This window comes from Papaver somniferum, chromosome 7 (assembly GCF_003573695.1).
Source record: "Papaver somniferum cultivar HN1 chromosome 7, ASM357369v1, whole genome shotgun sequence".
NCBI lineage: Eukaryota > Viridiplantae > Streptophyta > Magnoliopsida > Ranunculales > Papaveraceae > Papaver > Papaver somniferum.
Genome location: NC_039364.1, coordinates 235,252,390 through 235,265,059, shown reverse-complemented (window position 1 = coordinate 235,265,059; position 12,670 = coordinate 235,252,390).

Sequence of the window (12,670 nt, the reverse complement as noted above, 5' to 3'; positions counted from 1 at the left end):
TTTTTTTTTTTTTTTTTGATAAGGAAACACTTTTGATACATAAGCAAAAAGAAACAAAAAAAAAATTACATGACATTTTGCAAGAGGTAGCCCTTTTTGATGCACCCAGTTAAATTCGATGGTTGTCTTTCTTAATGTAACCTCCACCTTCTATCCCAACCAACCAAAGAACAAGCTAGTCAAGTTTCGTTCAGTATTCTAAAGTGATTGGCAACTAAAAATTCCGATAGAACACCTGAAGGATGAGGCTATACATGTATTGGTAGATCGTGCGCGTGCAAGTTTCTTATCACTATGTGAATTGTGCTAGAATCAGGGGTGCCTAAATATCTAGACTAAGAATCCTTATGTTTACATACATGCACAAGAGTCAACATTTCAAGGTAAATGAGCTCCATTTTTATGTTTTTTTTCAATTTTTAATTTTTAATTTTATTTTTTTTTCATTTTTTTCAAAAAGAAGGAGTTCTTGTTTTCAATTATGGCATATTATCAAAGTATCTACTTTTCACCCCCAAACCTAAACTAAACATTGTCCTCAATGTTTCAAAATATGAACAAAATTATAATACAACATATGAAGAGGATCATGTTGAGTAGAGAAAAAGGAAAGAGAATACCCAATTTCGACGAAAGCAATATTAGAACTCCGTTATTCAAGGCAAGAATCCAACATATGTCAGCCGAGATCATATTGGATTAGCAAAATATATACAAAAGGAACAAAAGGGTTTTAAGAAATTTTATCTACTGGATTATATACAAAAAATTCACCATACACTAACAATTTAAAGAGTTGAGGATCAACCCAAAAGACAAAGTGTAGAGGTTTCAACAGCTTCACACAAATATAACAGGAAAGAAACGCAAGTGAAACTGTGAAACAAAATGAGCTACCCCCAAACCTGGATTTTTCAACGGATAAAATTTTGGAAACAAAATCTCGCAGTTTTGGGGGTTCATCATGTACAAGGTCTAACTCAAAGTGAACTGTGCTAGGGACGGGCAAACATGCTAATTCCAACTGTGGCTCCTCAAAGATATTATACTTAGATGCAAAATAGTCCAAAAGGACTTGGGAAGCACACAGTTCCAAACCTAGATTAGGGACTCTCAGAAAAGTCGGTTTGACAATATGGGTACAAACCAAATCTAGGTTGGGTGGAAGGCCATCAGATTGTGACTTATGTAGGACGATAGGCACATCATTACTAATCACATCAACATCTCCTAAGTCTTCTACACGTGTCACAACATGCTCACAATCATCAAACAAATTGGCAAGATCACAATCAGAATCATCAACAAATTTATTCTCATGCATCGGCAAATCAGGAGAAATATCACAATGTGACCTAGGTAGAGAATCAGACACATCAAATATATTTTCATGCATATTAGCATTAGTGTTTACAGAATATTCAACTATTCCTATGTCATGCTCATCTTCGCAGAATAATTGTACGAATCCCATGTCAATATCAAAATCATATGAATTACAATGAGTATTAGAAAAAACAACATTCATGAAGGTCGAGGGAGAGAAGCCATATGTTATTGAACCAACAGGTTCCAAAATATTTTCATGTTCTTCTAACATATCATCATAATCATCATAATCATCATCATGGTAGCATGCATATTGGTCCTCATTAACAATTGTGGTGTCCTTAGTCGATTCATGTTCCTCTAAATTAGGTTCATATTCAACATCATTTACATGAATGGGACTAGACACTTCATTAGGGACAACATACATTTCCTCATGAATTTCATCCTTTTGTAGGTGAAGCAAAATCTGATCTAAATATGCCTGAATTCGTGATGTAGATCTATCAAAGTTTTGCTTACTGAGTCTTAAAGCTTCTGTGGTGGAGTCTAAATTCATGGGAGTACAAAATTCTTCATGTTCAAATTGTGGTGAATGGTACATGTGTGCATGGTCATTAGGGTTTACAAAATATTGATCGCAACCCTCAAAGGATTGATTATGGTCCCAATGACTACCATTCTCACAATTTATGGGCATTTCATACCTTGGATTTTCTCTAGATTGCCTAAAATTATGCAAAATATGACAATTCTCAACAGGATGGTCTAAACTACCACATGCGGGACATGCATAGATTTCAGGTTGCCTAAGAAAATTAGATGTGACATATTCCTCATGTGATTGCATTTCTAAAGCTGCGATTCGAGCTTCTAATTGATCGATCAGTGATGATTGTGTGAGTGAGGCACTAGCAAAATGTTCATTTTCACGTTGTGGTGAATGATGCATGTGTGAATAGTTATTAGGGTTCATGTATTGAGGCTCGGGACTTTGAAAATGTCCATAATAATTCATATAACTATTGACATCATGGTCTATGGGAGGTTCATAACGTGGAGTATGTCCATACGCAAGTTCTCTAAGGGATTTGTTGTATTCCCCAACTGTAGACCAAGATCTAGACATGATTTGGCTCAAAAGCTAAGTAACTATGTTACAAAGCCCAAAATTTGGTTTTTAATGGGTTTTAGAAAATTTGGACTTAATGGGAAAAGAAAACACTTTGGTTTATTGGGTTTTGAAAACTTTGGTTTTAGACTTTGAAGACAAAGCCCATTTGGGAGCTTTTGGTTTTGATGGGAGCAAATTTGGTTTTAAAGAGGTAGAAAAATTTGGTTTTTAATTGGGAGCAAAAATTTTGGTTTTAGTATTGGGAGCAAGAATTTTGGTTTTAGTGTTGGGAGCAAGCCCACATTGGTGGGAGAAATTGCTTTGCTAAGGGAAGGTGAACTAAGCCCACAATGTGTATGCAAACTGAAGCCCAATGTAGCTTTTGAAATAGCCCAACTGTTGCTTGTTTGGTCTGAGGCCCAGTTGGGCTTTTAAAAGTTCAGTTTTTCTAATTTAAAACTACAGGCCCAAATCAATCTAACACCACAAGCCCACAAGCAATTAAACAAACGAGCCCACAAGAAATTAATTACAAACCCAACAGAAAAATGGAAAAAATTATTACAAGCCCATAAATTAAAAATGGAAGCCCACAGGTTGGGTTCTCTTAATGGGTTTAGGCTTACTTGCTTAAGCACAGCCCAGCTGCTCAGTTTGGTTGCAAAAGCCCAGTTGGGCTTTGGTTCACCTTCTGCAGCTTACAGCCCAGTTGGGATTTAATGGCTCAGTTTAGCACCAGGCAGCAGGGGTTGCAGCAGACTTGGCCTGGCACCAGCAGGAGCACCACAGCAGCACAAGTTCTAGCAACAATAGTGTAGCACCAGCTCCACAGCAGCAGCACCACAAGTTCAGAGGCACCACAAGGCACAGAGCAGGACTTCAGTTGTACCTGCAGCTCAAAGAAGAAAGTGAGGCACAACAACAAAATAGTAAGAACAGCAAGATGTAATGAATGCAAGTGAGTATGCAAAGACAAGAGATGAATAAGCAAGTTATGATGCAATCATGCAGAAAATGTTACACTGAAACAGAGAAGATGCAAATGCAATGGTTATGCAAGTTACACTAAGATGCAGGAATGCAATGCAGATGCAAGATGCTGATGCATACAATGATGCAATGATGCAAATGGACTAGAATGAAATGCAAGATGGCTAAGAAATCTTCAGAACAGCACAGCCAAGTCCCCGGCAGCGGTGCCAAAAACTTGGTAGGCGAATATAGATGTGTAAAGAAGATGAATAAATGGATGCCTACAGTGATACCGCAAGTGCACGGTGTTGTTGCAGTGAGTGCACAAGTACGGGTCGAATCCACAGGGACTTGGGGTGTTATGAAGTTTTCCTAGCTAAGCTAATTCTATATGCAAGGCAGTGACAATGAGGGATAGGCCAAGGCAGGGAAACAAGGCTACAATGCATATGTACAACGACAGTGAAGGTGATATATTTACAGTGAGGTAGTGATATAGTAACAATGTGACAAAACAAAGACAATGGCCAAGGGCCAAAGGCAGTGACAGGGAAACAAAGTGGAAAAGTAGTGAAGAAAATGAAAACAGTTGGAATGGAAGTGTGATTCTAGGGTTAAGATTTCCCTTTCACCTAGCTAGTTCACCTAGGTTAAATCCTTGTCCCTAATGGACAAGAGGGTCTAGTTCAAGCTAGTCTCTTGGCCATGGAAATTCATGTGGCAAGTTATCTAATCTAAAATCATTAGATTAACCCCTAGCATTGCCTATCTGATTAAAGCATAAACAATCACAGGTCATTTAGGTTTCTAGGTCTCTAACTAATATGGTTGGTTAATCCCTTAGAGCCACCACTGACCCCTAGCATTAGTGGTCTTTTTACAGCACCACTAATCACAAGTCAGTGAGGCTTTTAGGAATTTAGCTAGCCTAGACTATTTTGAGTTCTACAAGAATCAACCTAAAGGCTAACCAACAAGGCTTAAGGGTCTTCTCACCCTAGTGGTGGATTTAGAACATGCTGAAGTTAGGAGTTTTCATGTTTGTCAAGCATTAAGACTCAAAACAAGAACATGTGAGTAAACAGGGGAATTACAGGACTAACAGTAGAAGATTCACAAGACAACAAACAATTGAACATTCACACAACAAACATTAACAGTGGATAAGAAGAAGATATGCATTGGATTGAAAAATGAAATTAACCCAATTAGGGGGAACTAGGATGACCCAAGAACAAGTTTTGTATTCTCTACAGCTTCCCTTTTATAGTTTTTCAAAAATACAAAACCCTAATTCGAAACCCTAATTTTTTTGGGGAAAATCAAATTCTCTCACCAATTTCCTGAATTGAGCTCGACCCATGCTTTGGGTATGTCCCCTCTTCTCTTCTGAAGCTTTTCCTGCCCTCAATTTTGTCTTCTCCTCGCTGTTGGTGAAACCCTAGCTCGAGCTTTCTTGTCAAACCCACACATAGGGTTCAGAGATGTGAATTTGGAAAGAAGTCTAGGCTAGGTAGAGATGTCGTGGTGTTGTCGGGTGGTTGTGGTGGTGGTGTGGTTCGAGAAGAAGGTGTAGCTGGTGGAGGTGATGGAGTTGCACAACTGTGGAGCAGCTCTCTGCAGTTTGGGGAAGATGAGAAGAAGAACTCGATGGAGAAGAAGGGTCCGTTTGGTTAGGGGTATAGGGTTCTGATGTTAGGGTGTGAGGCGGGTGTATCAAAGGTTGATGATCAGCGAAGCGAAAGTGTAGGATGAAAAGGTGATGGAATGATCCAACGACGGGATAGAAGCGACCGTTGGATGATGAGATACAACAAAACTGACGGTTTCAGATGAAGTTAGGTACTATAGTGTTTGACGGGAGCTTCGGAGTTTGATGCACAATGATGAGGTGACCGTTGGATGATGAGATGGATCCAATCTGATGGCTCTCATGGAAATGGGTATGGATAATGGAAATGGATTTGGGTAAGGGTCTTGGGTCTTGGGTATGCCAAGCCCATATCTTCTTTAAGAACAATTCTTCCTCTTCAAGCCCACTTCTAGTTGATCCGGCTCTTGCAAACATCATTCTTCGCTTCCTCCTAGCGGGAGTCTTTGCCGTTCCTTTGCTCTTTTCGCTCCGTGAGATAACCAGGCTTTATTTAGTACCTAAAAATGCAAAATTAATTAAGAAAAGTATTTATTCTTGAAAACAACGAAAATACAGAATATGGGATAAAATGTAGAATTAATGCACAAAGGATGAGTTAAATGCCAAGAAAAATATATAAAAATATGCACTTTTTAGCACTCATCACCAATCCGATACCCTAATTCTCTTTTCTTCGTTTTTCTATTCTCATCTCTTTTCTATTCTGAAGCACCGAGCAACCGAGATCGAGAGGCTCTACAGTTCATTGAATATTTCTCTTTGTCTGTTCTAATTTCAGTTTTTCGTATTTGAATTTGAGCTTCAGAATTTGATGATTTCAGTCGGAGGATTTATTATGGGTACACATTCTATTTTTTTTCTAACTGAACTGGATTCTGATTTTTTTTATTATGTTTGGATTTTTAGATTTATACATAACAAAATAACTTGATGCTAAATAGGAGCTCAAGCAATTACTTTTTCAAGCACGATATCTCTTTTCTCAAGTATCAAGATATAATATCTAATCCGAAAATATTTCTTATCTTCGATTTTTGTGGTGGTACATTTGGAGTATGTTTGAGTTAAAGGCTCTATGGATGAAGTTTATATCAGTTTTTCTGCAATCAAATAGGTGCTAGATGGTGAGGTCCAAGTTTTGAGTGTTTTTCCATATAATAAAGGTAATTAGATAGCTTAGCATCTGATATTTCATGTGTGTCCTTTGTTTGTGCTTGAATGTAAATTTCTATAGAAGTTTAACTTAGATGAGTTAATGTAAATGTCTATAGAAGTTTAACTTAGATGAGTTAAAATCTGCAGTCCTAACAACTTCACTAAAATCAAATCTCCTATATGTTTTCCTAAAGTCCGTTTACCCCCAATCTACAAGCATGTACTCACAAGGTTCACCACAAAGAAGACAAAGTTGCTTCATTACAACACACACCAGATTCCATTTGACAAATTGAATGTTAAGCTTGAAGCGCTCTATAAAAGGTACAATATGTAGATTAATTCATCATTTCGGTTCAATTTTTGAATCTTGGTCTCCTTATGTATAAACCCTGCAACCCCGTCTTATGGATACACTTTGCTATTTATCTTTTGTTGTATTTGGAAAAAATGTTCTGATATAAGTTGAGAGTTAAGAGGTTTTGCTTAAGGTTGAGTTCCTATTGATTGTATCGGTTGGTAATGCACAAGTGATACATTAAAATGAGAGAAAATGAGGGAAAGAGATTAGATACGAGGTTTCAAGTACTTAGACGAATTGGTGTTAGCTAAATCTGTAAATCTATAGTAAACAAATTAAAGGCTAAGCACCAGCGGACTTCAATCCAGTCAAATTGTGTAAACAGGTATTATGTTGCTGCATAACCGTTATTAATGTTAGTGGGTTTAATTTATTTTACATTTTATTGATTGTTTTTTTTTTGTTGGATTTTGTTGTTTGAATTTGATGGGTTTTCTCACGTTACTGTAGAGTTAGCTTTTACTGGCCGTTGGCACAAAATATAACCAGTAGAAATGTATATGATCTGCTATCTACTATGTTGAAACTAAAGACATTAGGTGTGTCATGATCTTTTATGCAAGTTAAGGATTGCTCTCATATATCTTGGTCTAAAATGGTACTATGATGAGATATATTAGTCATAATCATCGGAGTGTAACTACGGTTGCTAAGATAATTTAAGTTGAAAATAAAAGAAAGGATTCCTCGACATGACGAGTCTATAGGCCTTCTCCTACCGAGGAGATTGTACTTATGTTTCTATAAGTCTGCTCCTGCCGAAGTGTGTGCTAATTAAGTTTATATACCGTTTTTGCATTCGATGTTTTAATTGACATGTAAGAGTAAAGCCAGTGGGATCTGCTCGATAGGACGAATGTTATTCATTTTTTCAAGAGCATGCTAATTTTGGTCATCAATTACGTGTTTTTACGTTAAATCAAACAAAGGAGCAATTTGACATTAGGAGTGCGAAAGATGCGGAAATAGAAAAACTCAGACATCAGAACCACAATTTGGAATTACAACTCTCTCATTTGCATATGACACAACAATCCCAACCTCACCTTGGATTCGGTCACTTTTCCCGAGAAATACCACAACCTGTTTGGAATACTATTGGACAAGGATCAGCTTCAACAATGTCGTCAGTTAATCCGACTTCCAGAGTCAATATGCCTTTTATCCCACCGCGATCGGCATCTTTGGAGGAGGATACAGATGATATGAATGGTTAATGTGTTCCCAATCTTTGGATGCTTTTTGATCGTGGTGTTATCTCTTTATCTTTTACAGTGTATAGTCATTTCAAGTTAGACTGATAGTTGATGTGTTGGTTTATCTTTCAGTGAGTGGTCATTTTTATTTTGAGGGTGTAGACGAATCTTTCAGTATGTCTACTCTTTTCACTGTCTCTCATCTTATCTTAATTTTTTTTATTCATTTAGTGTATAGTCAGTCAGACAAAAAAACTTTCTGTTTTTTTATTAATACTTACTCTTGGATTTTCGTTATAAATTGAAGACTTCGTCTTCAATATCTACAAACCAACAAACCAACTCTTCTGGTTATAATGGAAAACTACGAGAACACCTTCAACTATTTTTCTTTAGGTTCTTCTTCTTCTAATAATAATAGTTTCTATTCCTCGGATGAGGATGCAGTAGTAATTCATCAAAATAACATGGCTGATAGTTTGGGACTACTTGTTACAAATTCAAAATGGCCTCAAACTCGTATCGAAATAAGGAGAGATCGTGATGCTGAAGCTGAACTTCTATGGAAAGACTACTTTTTCCCGAATTGCTACTGCATTTCTATGGATTAGTTCCAACCGTAGAAGCTCATTTTAAGTCCAGGTTTCTTTTAATTCCAACCGTCGAATCCGATTTTACGTCCAGTTTTCTGTTAATTCTAACTGTAGAAGTGATTTTACATCCAGGTTTGGATTATTTCCAACTGTAGAAGTAATTTTACGTCCAGGTTTGGATTAATTCCAACTGTAGAATTTTATTTGCATGTAGTTTGACGTCCAAGTTTGAATTAGTGCCAACCATAGAAGCTCATTTTACGTCCAGGTTCCTTTTAATTCCAACCGTAGAAGTGATTTTACGTCCAGGTTTGGATTATTTCCTACTATAGAAGTTTATTTTACGGCCAGTTTTTCTTCCCGTAAAAACTTTGTCCCATAATTCACCAAGTATCCAGCAAAATTCATTAATTTAATTTTTATCTAATTAAATAAATTAAAATTAACTAAATAAGGGTTGTTTAGTCATTAAAAAATTATTTGAGATAAGGAGTTTTTGATATTACTTATGGGTGACCCTTTTTGTCCTATTAGGTGACGCCCCTCTAATGGAATGTGACGCCCCAATAATAGCTTTCAATATTAAATCCTCCAATGAAGTAATTCCATATAGAGTGAGAATATGAGCAGTGTAAAAGAAGGTGATCTACTATTTCTGGTGTTGAATTGCATAGTGAACAAGTTAGGTTTTGTATCTGGCATCCTCGTCTGACTAAATTATCAGTTGTAGCAATTGACTTTTGAGCCGCAGTCCACATGAGGAATTGAATCTTAGGTGGTACCAACTGAATCCAGATGCAAGAATGAGGAACTTCATTATGAATGACTGGGATTTTCTCCATCAACCATTTATAGCAGAGTTTTGAGCTAAATCCTCCTGGGTGATGAGCATGTAATATCATCTTCTAGTTCTTCATCCAGAGTTTGAGGAATTCCCAAAGCTGAAAACAAGGCCAACAATTCAGGTATTTCCCGCTGAGTTAAATTCCTTATGAGCTGCAAATCCCAAGAATTGTTTAAAATCATTTCCTTGACTGTTGCTTCTTTTTTGGTTGCAAATTTGAAGATGTTAGGAAATTGGTTCTTCAGAGCTTGATTTCCTGTCCATTTATCCCACTAAAACCTGATGGCATCTCCTTTTTTAATTTGAGTGATAGTAACTTGCTCCACAATATCCTTTTGTTTTTGGATATTGTTCCACATACCTCTTCCTTGTGGTTTGTTGGATTCTTTAACCAATAGTGCTTTAGAGTGAGTGTTTATCTTTTCTTGTATAAGCTTTCTCCATAGTTGTTTTTTATCTTCAGCAAATCTCCAAGGCCACTTTGCCATCAAAGCCCTGTTAGTAAGTTTCAAATTTCTAAGCCCAACCCTCCAAATTGCTTTGGTTTACAACTCTTTTCCCATGATATTTTTCAGCCGAGGATCCCCACTGAAGATTCCTCATGATCTGATTAAGTTTCTTCTCTACTTGAACTGGCATCTGGAATATAGAGATGTAGTATATTGGGAGGCTTGATAAAGTTGTTTTTATCAATAATAATCTTCCGTCTTTGAAATTTTTCAATGATAGTGTCCCAAATTGCATAGATCCCCAACTGACATGCCAAGATATTTCAGTGGTAGTTTTTTTATCTTGCATCCGAGAATTTTTGCAATGTCTTCAATCTTCTCATCTGCCCCTATGTTTATTAATGAGCTTTTATTAAAGTTCACTTTCAGTCCTGTAATGTCTTCAAAAATTTGTAAAATGATAACCAAATTGTCAGCTTCATCTTCAAAATCATTTAGAAAACCTAGAGTATCATCTGCATATTGTAGATGCGATACATGAACTGAATTGATAGAGAAACCAGATATCATGTCTTATTGCACTGCATTTCTCATCAGTTTTGAGAAGATTTCAGCTACTAATATAAAAAGAAAAGGATATAATGGATCTTCCTGTCTTATCCCTTTATGTGGTTTAAATTCTGCACTGGAGCTTCTGTTTACTAGAATTGAGTTCCGAGCAGTAGATACACACCAATGCATCCATCTATTCCATTTATCTCCAAATCCTGAGCATTTTAAAACATTACTTATAATGTGCCAACCGACATTATCAAAAGCCTTTTGAATGTCGAGTTTGCATAAAATCCCTGGCTTTTTTTATTTGAATCTAGAGTCTATTAGTTCTTCTGCAATGAGAATCCCATCCAAAATTTGTTTTTCTGCAATGAATGTCCGTTGATTTTCTTAGATCAGTTTTGGAAGTAGTTGTTTAAACCTTTGTGTCAGCACCTTAGAAATGACTTTGTAAATGTTGCTAACCAGACTTATTGGTTTGAAGAAATGACTTTGTAAATGTCTTCCTGACAGAAATTATCTTCCCCGTTTATCATTAACTTTTGTATTGTGTTTCTTCTTCTTCTTCCATTTGCTAGAGTGTGAAAATACTTGGTGTTAGCTCACCTTTTTTGAAATGCTGAGTTTTAGCTCTAGCTAGACATTTCCTTGTGTTATTTAAATTTATTTGTTTCAGTGATGATATTCACTCTGCTCTTTCTGTGAATTGCTGGTTTGTTAAAGCTCCAGATTCCTCCATCATGCTGTGAGCATCTATCATTCTTGTCAGTTCATCTTTCTTTTCAGCAACTTGTCCATATGTCTCTTTACTCCATATCTTAAGAATTTGACATAATGTGACTTGGAGATCCATTGTATGTCATAGCACTCCACCATAATTGCAGATTTGTAAGAAAGTTAGGATGAGTGAACCAAAAGGTTTCAACTCTAAATGGAGGTTTGTTTCTATTGATATTGGACAGCAAAGGTGAATGATCTGACAAAACAGTTTGAGTTATGAAATGGAATTTACCTTCAAACTGTGGAGTTACTAGTCCAATCTGCATAATAAAGGGTTTTACTGCATATTTGACCAGGTATACAATCCTCCATTTAGTGGCAAATCTATCAGTGGATGAGTTCCCCATATACTCATTGAATAATCTGCGGTTTCTTCTTGATCCTCCTGGCTTGTTTCTTTCTTCTATCCTTGTTATTGTGTTGAAATTACCCAATGCTCATTGGCCCATCCAGTTAGATCCTCCATCTCCTCCCAGAATTCCCACCATTCATAATCTAATCTTCAGTTTTTGTGATAATGTATTTGGACCAATTAGTTCATCCGTGTGTATCATCCCAAATTGACAAAAGTCCTCCTGAAAGCCCTTGGGATGGTATATCTCTCCATTGAAATTGATGATTGCCTTTTGACCCACCATCAGTTGTTCATATGTGTTTCCTGAATCAAGCATACATTTGGTTTCACTTTCTTTATTAATGCATCCAGTTTATCTGTAGAAGTGCAACCCCTCATGTTCCAGACAAGAATTTTAATGTCCATTTAGACTATTAGAATCCAAGTTCACTGCATCATATTCTCTTTTCTGTTAAGTTTTGTAGCATAGTTCTTTATTAATGAAATCGTATCAAGTAAACAGAAACAGAAATACTGGAGAGGTTATACAGTTAGATAATAACTAACAAATGGTTTGTCCCACAAGGATTTTTTTCTTGCATAATGGTGTGTAACACTCAGTTGTACTCATATGCATGTCTGATGCAGTGAAGGTTAAGAAGGTTAGTGGTGCAGGATAAGCTGGCACATGTGTGAACTTGGTCATCATCTGGATACTCGGTCATGCACAAGGTTGATAAGAGTGTTTTTAGCCGTCTCCTCTTTTGCTACACAAAAAAGTGTCTTGGTTTACTATAATTTGGCAGCCAATCTTTCTATCATCACAAAAATCTCAAACAAAAAACTACTAAAGTTACTATAAAGATTTTTTGAGGATTGTGCAAAGCATTTAGTTTGCAGGGGGGCGTTTACTCTTTCTATCCCGGCACTGGCATCATCTCCATCTCTCTGAAATCTCAAGCACCTATACCCAGTACCGCTACCACCCCATGGTTCGGTCAACATAATCAAGGATGTGAAATTGCCTCGAGCCAGGGCCAGGGCCATCACTTTATCTCAGCACCATGTCAACAAATGTAAAAACTAGGACGCACATTAAACCAAACCACAAACCATCCCCAAGATGTCCCCCATTATGTGTCATTGAAATAGTGGCTCATTCCACACAAAGCGTACCCCCTACTGAGGATCAAGGGGCTGGAACGTGCTGCCACCGTTGTATCTCCACTGTTTCACAAGATCAGGTGTAATTCCAATTCCCAAGAGCACTGCAAATTTAAATTGGACAAAACCATAGAAGGTAAAGGAAGACCAAATTTTGATAGTACAATTGT